Raw genomic sequence first — 10,633 nt, 5'->3', positions numbered from 1 at the left:
AAATTATTTTGATGAACCTATAAAAGTAATATAAAAACCGCGACTTAAAACACCCGGAAGCGACACTTAAGTGACCCGTTTGATCAATAAATGAACCTTAAAGTAAGTACTGTCATAATACCATTTTAACAGCCCCACATATATTATTATAAAGACATATAATCTGACCCGAACTTGTTTGATGTGAAAACATACATTTAAAACCAAATTATGTCCCTAACGGGCCCAAACCGAATCAAAACCATGTATTAAAAACCTTTTAAGCCGACACTTTTGTAACTCGTTTAATTAAGAAACGATCCCTGCAACCTAAATATTATTATGACTCCTTTTTACAGTCCTAAACATAATATTTTTGTGGTATATAATCTAACCGTAAACTATTTTATAAGAAATATTTCTTTAAACACCGAACTAGAGGCCAAACGAGCCAAAACCGGGTTCGTACTCGTAAGTACAATTCTGAAATATTTTTGAAACTAGTGAAGTGTTAGAACAACTTATTTTTCTATACTATAACAGGTCATAACATGTATGATGACCAAAAGTGGGTATTTGTTAAAAAGGGTATTTTTGGAACTAAAGAATAACAAGTTAAACCGTAAATTCTAGAAAATATGAAGCTGAACTTTTAAAACAGAATATTATAGTTATGAATAGCCAAATATAGGCTATGATATGTTTAAGGGTAAATGGATTTACAAAACGGGCCCGCTTGCAAGCTTAAGAGTTTGTTTCGTTTTAAAACCAAACGGGCCGACTTTTAAAGACTTAAATGCTTCAAAAATATAAAATGAATATTTTTCCAGAAAGCTATATTTGAAATACTTTATTATAAAGCTGTAAATCGTTTTCAATACATACAACATCCTTTTTGTAAAGAATTAGCGCTTATGCGACTTCCGGTTAGACCGACGTAACCGAACAGATTTTTAAATATAAATTTATGAAGTTTCTGATTTTTGGCAGCATGTATAAGTCTATGAAATCATAGTCTGAGTTTTTACTTAATCACAAAAAACTATCTAAGCCTTTAACTCGGTTTTTGCCAAAATAAACGTTAAACGAAGGTACGAGGACTAAAACCGTACAACCCAAAAATTTCTGAGATATCAGACCCGAAAATAACTCATTTTTATGTTATATATAATTCTGGAAATGACAAGTTTCAGTTACAAAAGTATTCGTTTATTTAAACTATTCTTTCAAGATATTTCGTTAAAAATCGACAACACCGTTGATAACCGGTATTGTCAACGTTTGTAAACACAAGACATGGTTGTTTAAATATGTATCATTAGACTTTTGATATCAATGAAATGTATATAAATTCTATGGTCGTATGGTAACCCGAAACCTAACTGAAGGCCCGAACTTTCCAAAACTAGAAACTTTATCGAAACCAACCAATTGAACCGAAGTAACTAAAACTCTTAGAAGCTAAACTATAAACTTAAACATACGACATCAATGTATAAAATTGTACAAGTGTAAACTTTTCATAAATGGGTACTTACTTCACCGCGAACCAAACACTCTGGCGACACTATGAAATTAACTGGTACCGAAACCTATAATAAGTTTTACATTGTTGTCCGATAACTTGTTGATTAATGTATACTAGGCGTACTTGGTGGTTCATAGCGTAGTTGCAAGCTCGTAGAATATCTTTCATTTACAAATATTGCATACGGACTGAGGTGAGTTTCGTGTTGCCCTTTTTACTTAAACTTTTTGGGCTGGATACATGTTGGTTTTACTTATGGTGTGATATTTATCAAGAGGTGTTTTACTGCTAAATTTTGTCCCAACTTCTATACAATCATTAGCCCGAGGGAATGGGCCGGAGGCTTGTATGGGTGTACTATTTGGGAGACCCCCACGCACAGTGACCCTATGTTGGGTAAACCACACTGAGATATGCGGATCGTTGCGGCATATAACCTACGTGTTTGATTATTGCTTTTAGCAGGGTGATAATCCGGGACGGTTTAACTTCTAGTATAAGTTGGGGATACTTATGCTAGTTACGGGTTTGATTGTGGACTTGATTGATGTGCACCGTGCTTTATACTTACATACACGCAAACTTGCGCGCTTTTATAAATAATTTGTTTTATGTGTATGTAAGCTAAACTCACGAACTCACCAACTTTTTAGTTGACATTTTTTTAGCATGTATTCAAGTACTATGGGTATTAGCAATTTGGATTAGCTTTGTAATGAGAATGCTTTAAGGATAAAGGCGTATGCCGAACATGAATTATGAAGATCAGATGCCAAGAAGATTAGTAGAACCAACCTCGGGATTGTAGTAGTGTCAGAGAAGAGATAGTTGTGTAGTTACACCTTGTCATAAATACTTAGTGCAAACTTTGTAACTTATTTTTATCAATAATATTCCGCTGCTTACACTTGGTACCAATTTGTCTTTGAAACTCCCAGCCCCCTATTGGCAGGGTGTGACATAATGCACGTTCAAAAAACATACCCAATAACACTTCATCTATTGAAAATTTATTCTCAGCATTATATATATATATATAATTGAAAGAAATTTCGTCATGAACCAATTTCGAATAATACTTCTCATATAATAATAGTTTTGAGCTACACCATGAAAAAGATTTTGATAAGTTTGAGGGGCTTCTCGACTTTACCAATTGACAAAAAAAATAACAGGTTAACCTGTTCAATTTTGTGAATGTTTTGCTTCAATTGAGCATAATTTTGTACGAAATGCTTCACATACAACATTCTGTTTACTATTCAAGAAAAAATCAATGCTTATACAAAGGTTTTTAATTTGATAAAAGTTAGAAGTATTGATAGGGCTGGATGTGGCATGTCGGAAGTGTTTGTTATTTTTTTCTTAAATTTTAATAGTTATCGGAAAAATACTCAATGTGCAAAATCTCGAATCTTTTAACTATTTCCAAAAATGTCCTTAAAAATAAATACGAAACTCAATCACATTTAAAATTCTAACTTTCATTTTTTTACATTTTCAAATCAAAACTTTGAATCCGTAACAAATTTGACGATAAATCTATTTTCATTCTCAAAATTTTAAAAATATTCATATTATCCCTATTTTACTCGTAACAAATTTGAGCTAACTGTAGTTAATTTGTACAAAACGATCTATTTACCCACTTTAACCCGTAACAATGAAATTTAAGTTCCACAAAAAACACGAAGCAATCATTGATAAAAAAACCCAAGAAACTAAATATGATAAACTTTATTATATTTGAAAGTGATTGGTATATAGTATCCTCACAATTTAACACATATATGTATAGTTTACTAAATTAACCTAAAAATAAATAGATATATTTAAATCATATATTTATAATTTATATGACAATGTACAAAAAAACCAATAGATAAATGAATTTATTTTTAAAAAATGGATAAACTTTTAAACATATATTTATAATTTAATGATTAAAAAATTACTTTGTAAATTGAAAACATATTAGAGGTTTTTTTTTGTTTTTTTATTTACAATATTCAACAATATACATAATATAATAAGTTAATGATAATATTTAAAATTATATTCTTTTCAATATTTAACACACGGTTTATTATTGATTTTTATATTTCACAAAGTATGTTGTGAAATATATTCTAACAATTTATAGTAGTATAATATGTGAATATTTATTTTTATAAAAGTGTATAGATATAATATAAATAGAGTTTAAGCAAAAGTAAATAATTTAATCATGTTTTAGATATAATATAAATTATATTGTAGTGTAAAAGGAAAATGAATAATTATGATATATGACATATACTAGTTTTGAAGGGGGGAAAATTGTGACGATTAACCACAAACTGACACATCTCTACAATTATTTTATTTTATTAAAATATGTAGATGTAGATGTAAATTTCATGAGAAAGTAAAGTTTTCACATACCTCTTTAAGCCTTTAAACCTATTTAACACCCACACTTTTCACTAACATCATCAATGGCCATATATTTTACTGTAAATTCTTTGGAAACTAAATTAATTACTGATAATGTATTATACCAAATGATATTACAACAAGAAACACAAAGATGGCCAAATTCATTTTATACTAACAATAACTTCATGTTTCACACCATCATGAACATTTATCTATACAGTGGCAAAGCTTAGACTATCAAGGAGGCCGGATAATTTAGCTTCTATGTTTCCTCGTCTATTTCAACTAGAGTCTAACAAATATTGGTATATTCTCGATAGGAGGAATAGTGCTTGTTGGAGGTAAGAATGGCGTAGGCCCCTTAGGGGGGGGGGGGGGGGTTCTGAGATGTCATAGCTCAATGGTATTACCGATCCCTTGCTTGATATTCCTCTCTCGGATAGCCCGGATTCTGGACTTGGAATTTGGACGGTTCTTCAGTTCTTTTGTTTAAAGAGGTTAGGAAGAGTATTTACCGGACTATTCTTCCTAGAGTTGAAAACGCCACTAGAGGAACAGGTTCGTCCCGAAAAAAGTAAACATGTTTGCTTGTCTTGTTCTTCTTGACAGATTGATTACTAACACGCGAAAACCTTACTCAATTAGCGCTTGATATCCCTTCCATATTTTGTCCAATTTGTTTGTCACAAATCGAAACCATTAGCCATATGTTCTTGGTCACTGTCACGTGGCAAAGAAGATTTGGAAGCTAGTGGCGATCTGGCTAGAGACAAACTTTTTGGTTTCGGTGAATCCGAAGACTTTATTGATGTTAATGGATGATGCTCGTATTAGTTTGAAACAAAAAGTATTAATTGAAGTGGTTTGCTTTACAACTTGGTGGACTCTTTAGAGATTCAGAAATAAGATTGTTTTTTAGCCGAACAATGTTAGAAGTGGAGAGATTTTCGAGAATATTGTTTATTATTTTTTATGGTACACTAGTAGAAATCGTAAAGCTAGAGTCGCTTGGGATGAGTGGATTAAGAACCCTCTCTTATAAATACTTTTTTCAATTCCTGTTCGGAGCTCGATTTTTATTCCATCATAGCTTTAAAAAAAGTATCGAATTAACATGTCAGGTTGATGACACCTAGGGGTGTTCAAAGTCGGATATCCGAACTTCAGATATGACCCTTTTGGATAGTGGATTTCACTATCTGAATCCTAATCCGAAACTTCTTTGGTTTAAATTTTACTCGTCTACACAAAAACACTCTTCTCGGCTACTCGGATTTTGACTGTTTCTTCACTGGCGAAGCTTGTTTAGGGCCATGGGTGCCCCTTCTTTGCGCAATATTGTAAATTTACCCATTTTTATCCGGAAATTTGTATACGTAGTGCAAATTTACCTAATTTTTTTACACATTTTGAGTTTGATCCCCGGCGTTCTCGTCCAAGTTTCGCCACATTTTGAGTCCAAGTTTACACATCCGAAAATGTCTTCAAGTTCCTCATGCTCAAGACTTTTTGACTGTCATTGAAGGGTAAGGCTAGCACATGTCAGTAGTGGAGTACCAGGTCACTTTTAAATATCATTTAATGATCCCCCTGTTCCCATTTGATGAGCCATGCCATGTCATCGTAAAGTTTGTTTAGATAATTTTGGTGAACATGCGGTTCATTGCAAAGAACTCCCGGGGTTTAAACATGATTTGGTCAGGGATGTCCTTTGTGATGTATTAAAACGGGCGGGAATCTCGGCAAAAAAAGAGGCTCATATGAATTTCTTTTCGAATCCACGTGAAGGAAGGTCTACTCTTTGACCAGCGGACATTCTTGTGTTTGGATGGACGGGGAAGAATGCTTGTGTGGACCTTACTATAGTGTCCCCTCTTGTCGGGCTCAGGGGCACCTGGTTTGTTGCTAGGCAGGACGTGTTAAAGACATAATCAGGAAAAATTGCTAAGCACGAGAAGGCGTGTGTTAAGAATCAACACGCCTTCATTCCTTTTGCTTTCAATACATTTGGGTCTCTTGCCCTCGACGTGGCTACATTTCTGAAAAGAGTTCAGTGGGTCGTGCACAGTAACTCAACGACGCCGAAGAACAATAACTTTGTTTTTAGTAGGATCGATTTTGTCATTTAAAGGGGGTGGTGTCGCAGCTTGTTACCACTTACCTGGATCTCTGTTGTAATTAGATCCTTTTATTATAATATTAAATATTTTATATGTTTTAAAAAAAATTAAGAATAATTGATAGGCTTGCAAACGAACCGAACGAACATGAACGGAGCATGTCCGTTCTTGTTTGTTTAACTTTAACCGAACAAACGATCGAACATATAAAATTAAACGAACAATGTTTTCTTGTTCGTGTTCGTTCATTAAGAAAATGAACAAGTTCATGTTTATTTGTGTTGGTTCATTAACGGTTTAAACGAATGTAAACAAACGAGCATAACTGAACATAGATGAAAGCTAAAGCAGTTAAAAGTAACGTGAAGAACAATTTGTTGGGCTGACAATGTTATTTAACACTAAACCACATAGTAAGTTGTAATGGGCCAAATTATTTATTAGCCAACACAAACGAAAGACCTTAAACAAACGTAAACTAACAAACATAAATGAAGTAAATGAACATATACAGATTTAAACAACTGAATGTTCACGAACATAAATGAATGAAAGAGACATGTGTTCTTTGATCGTTCGATTTGTTTACAGGTTTAAATTGAATTAGATTATATGTGAAAATATGAACTTTGTATTGATTCCTATTTCTATCAATCTCATCTAAAATAATCAGGTCTGAGTTATTATGAAATTATGCTAAAAAACAGAATCATACAATCAACTTCATAATTGAAAAATTATTCTTTATACTTATGTAAAACACCATAAAGAACGACAACATAAATACAAAAGAACCACAAACAAGAACATGTTAAGAAGTTTCATATTATAGCAATTGCATAGAAATGTAACTTAACTAGGGATAAACTTTAATGAGAGACTGAAACCCAAAATTGGAGTTATTTTGTAATCGCTAAAGCCAAGTTTTGCCAAATCTTCTTATCTCAAAAAATTGTTGCTCAAGATTGTTAAAAGTTTTCTTATTCAAACCAATAAGTTGATAAAGTGTTATGTTTTAATTTCTAATAATGGTTTTTGTTCTTTTGTTACCGTGTCGTATTTTAATCCTATGATAAATGTTAACCGGACCAAATGGTCGAACTAACCTGAATAGTGAGCCGACTGTCCTAACCATCTTACTACCCCACCAAAGTAAGAATGACCATTATTCAAAATGATTAGACTGATACTATTAAATATTCAATTTTTGCATTGTTGTTTACAAATAACACAGTCCTATTATCAAATAGTTACAATGCGTTAGCAAATAATACGATGTTTGCAAATAGAATATTATTTAGGGGGTGTTTAGTTGAGCTTTTAAATTTGCTTATTTATTTTTTGAAAAGCAAAAATCACTTTTGAAAAGTTTCAATTTAAAGCATTTGGAGGAGATTTGTCAAACACTTTTTGTTTTTCAATAAGCAAGTTTTAAAAACTCACTCAAACACCTTCTTAATATAATGAGCTTCAAACATTAGCATGAGTACTTTTCACCAATGTTGTGGTGTACGGTTGAGTGAGTTGTGGTGTGATTTAATTTTAAGTAAAAGAAAAAAAATGTGTTTTTTTGGGGGTGGGGGTGGTAGAGGTGCACAAATCGGGTTCACCTTGAAAACCCGAACCGGTTTGGAACCGGGTTTTTTCACACCGGGTAGAAAATGAAACCGGTTCCAGTCAAGAACCGGTTCGGTTCCCGACCTGAACCGATGCCCAGAAATGCAAACTTTTAGGAACCGGGTAGGGTTGGAACCGGACCGGTTATTACGTAAAAACCGGTTCCACCGGTTTTTTTTGAAATTCAAACAATATAGCCGTTAGAAACCGGTTCCAACGGCTATATAGCCGTTTTTGATCGTTGGAACCGGTTTTATTACTATATTTAGCCATTTTTCATTCTATAAATACCAATGTATGAGTGTGTACTTGTTAAACCACTTCTAAAACTATAAAACACACTCCAAAACACAATTAAGCTTAAACCGACAACAAATGGCAACTAATGACGACGTTGTTATGGTGATCGAAACAACAAGATGCCCCGATGTTTGGGTTCATTACGATTTGTGTCTAATGACCGACTCACATGAGATGGCACGTTGCAAATATTGCTCGAAGTTTCATAAAGCAGCGTCCAACTCGACATTACGAAAACATACGAATAAGTATTGTCGAGAGAAAAGAAGTTTGGATGCTAAAAAAGCGGAAGTGGGAGAATCGTCTGGCTCTACAACCCAAAAATAAGTATTCCCGAATTAAAACGACGGACTTTGTTTTTTAAGTTTTAGTTGTTATGTTTAGTATCGTTTATGTTTTAATAATGTTTGTAATAGTTATTGTTTAAATAAATAAAATGTCGTTATTAAAAAAGTACAAAAAATTAATCATGAGTAACAAAAGTAATTATAATTAAACAAATCAAAACTAAATATTAGTTGAACAAGTTACAAATAAAAAACAAATAAAAAACACAAATTACAACTCTTCTTCGTCTTCATTCTCGTCTTCACCCTCGTCTTCGTTATCGGAAGAAACCCCGTCCTCCGCCTCCTCATCATGAATATGACGCACTATTGGTATTTTGTCTTCAAAGTTCGCCTTGTGTTGTACACGATCCACCGCATCCAAATGGTCCTTTAGGCAAACACAAACCTCTAGAGACTTGGGAGTTAATTTTGTTCTTCGCATAGATAACACCCTCCCACTAAGAGAAAAAACCGATTCGGAAGCAACCGTTGAGGCTTGTACGGCAAGCAAATCACGAGAAATGGCGGATAGAATGGGAAATTCGTTTTGTTTACCTTTCCACCAAGCCAACAAATCAATATTGCGAATTTCGTCGACCATTGCGCCCTCAACATAGTTTTCTCCACTATATCGACCAAGTTCGCTAGTTGGTGTGTTTCCTCTTTGCCTCTTAGATGCCGATTCACGAATCCCATTCATCAAGTTTATAAGTGGGTCATTGCACGGCCTACTAGTTGTTGTTTTTTTCACAAAAGACGATCTCGTGTTTGGACCATACATTTGAAAATAATGGTCATAAAGGTCTTGAAGGTTTTTGTTGAACTTTTCCTTCTCTTCCGTCGACAACTTCGGGTCGATCTCGTGCATACCTAAGTTGTCGAATATTTCCTCAATCGTTGTCTCAACCCCATTAACATTCCAATAGGGGTTTAATGCGGCGGCACAAATAAAGACCGGCGGTATGTTTTCAAAATATTTTATGAACTTTTCCTTCATCACCGCAACAATATTCTTGAAGAGTTTGTTCTTCTCCGCAAAGCTTTTAAAAAAACAAGACATATAGTACAATTCTTGCAAAACCCAACAACTAGTAGGGTAATAGACTCCCGATAATTTTGTTGTTGACTTTTTGAACACATCAAGATACTCCAAGAAATAACCGACTTGGACCCAAACACTTTCCGGAAACATATCGGCCTCGCGTTCTTCAACAAGATTGTTATGAAAAGCTTGTAAAGTTTGGCGTTGGGCAAAAGCACACTTTAACATATGACAAGTTGAGTTCCAACGGGTTGGAACGTCCCAATTCGGCCCCAAATACTTTCTTTCAACCGACTTGCAATAGTTCTTATATTCAAGATGTCTTCTTTTACCACTTTTGAAGACATCTTGTAACATAAGTCTAAAGAATTTTAAATCGTCACAAATGTTTTCATTGTCAAGACCTTTTTGAACAACCAAGTTGATGATATGTGCAACACATCGAACATGAAAAAAAATCCCCGAAACAAGGTGGTGAATATTTAATGATAATTTTTTCGGCCGCCTTAGTATTGTTTGATGCGTTGTCAAACGAAATCGAAAATATTTTATTTCTCAAATTGTAAGTCGTTATAACTTCATCAAGCAAGTCAAACAATTTTTCAGCGGTATGTGGGTACGGGAAGTTTTCAAAAGCTATGGTTCATTTCATCAGTTGCCATGTCACCGGATCAACCCAATGAGCGGTGACACATATGTATGATTCGGGCAACCCGTGTGGTGCCGACCAAACATCGGTAGTTAAACTAACCATGGCTTCTAAAGAATGAAAAGACTCGATTAACTCTTTTTTAGCACACTCCCACAACCTGATACAATGACGTCTTAAGATAGTACGACTTACATGTGTGTATCGCGGTTGTAGAGTTTCGCGAATCAACGACGTCAAATCCGGGTCATCAAAGTGGTTAAACGGCAAACCTCGTTGAATAACGAACTTTGCCATTCTATCTTGAACTTGAGTCGTGTTGTAACGAAATAGTGTACCATCTTTACCCAAGTCAACTTGATCGGTCGCGCCAATCCCTTTCAACGCATTGCAATATGGCTTCTCGATGTGCTTTCTCAAAGTAGAGTTGGAATCGTGCTTTAATAGTGAACCATATAGTTTGCAACGAGCCTTTTGATAACCTTCGTCATCCACAATCAAATCCCAATTCTTCCATATGTCTTCGTTGCGGTTATGGTTGATTACCGTAACAACCCTTGGGTCCTCCGTAACAGGAACGGGGGCAACAAAAACACTCTTCTTAGCCTTCTTGGTAGTTTTTTTGATGGGTGCCATAATAATATTTAGTTG

Source organism: Bidens hawaiensis, unplaced genomic scaffold, assembly GCF_021521415.1.
Source record: "Bidens hawaiensis isolate Kalapana, Puna unplaced genomic scaffold, B.hawaiensis_p1.1 tig00050785_1, whole genome shotgun sequence".
In the NCBI taxonomy this organism is placed as follows: domain Eukaryota; kingdom Viridiplantae; phylum Streptophyta; class Magnoliopsida; order Asterales; family Asteraceae; genus Bidens; species Bidens hawaiensis.
Note: the sequence above shows the minus strand (reverse complement) of the source record.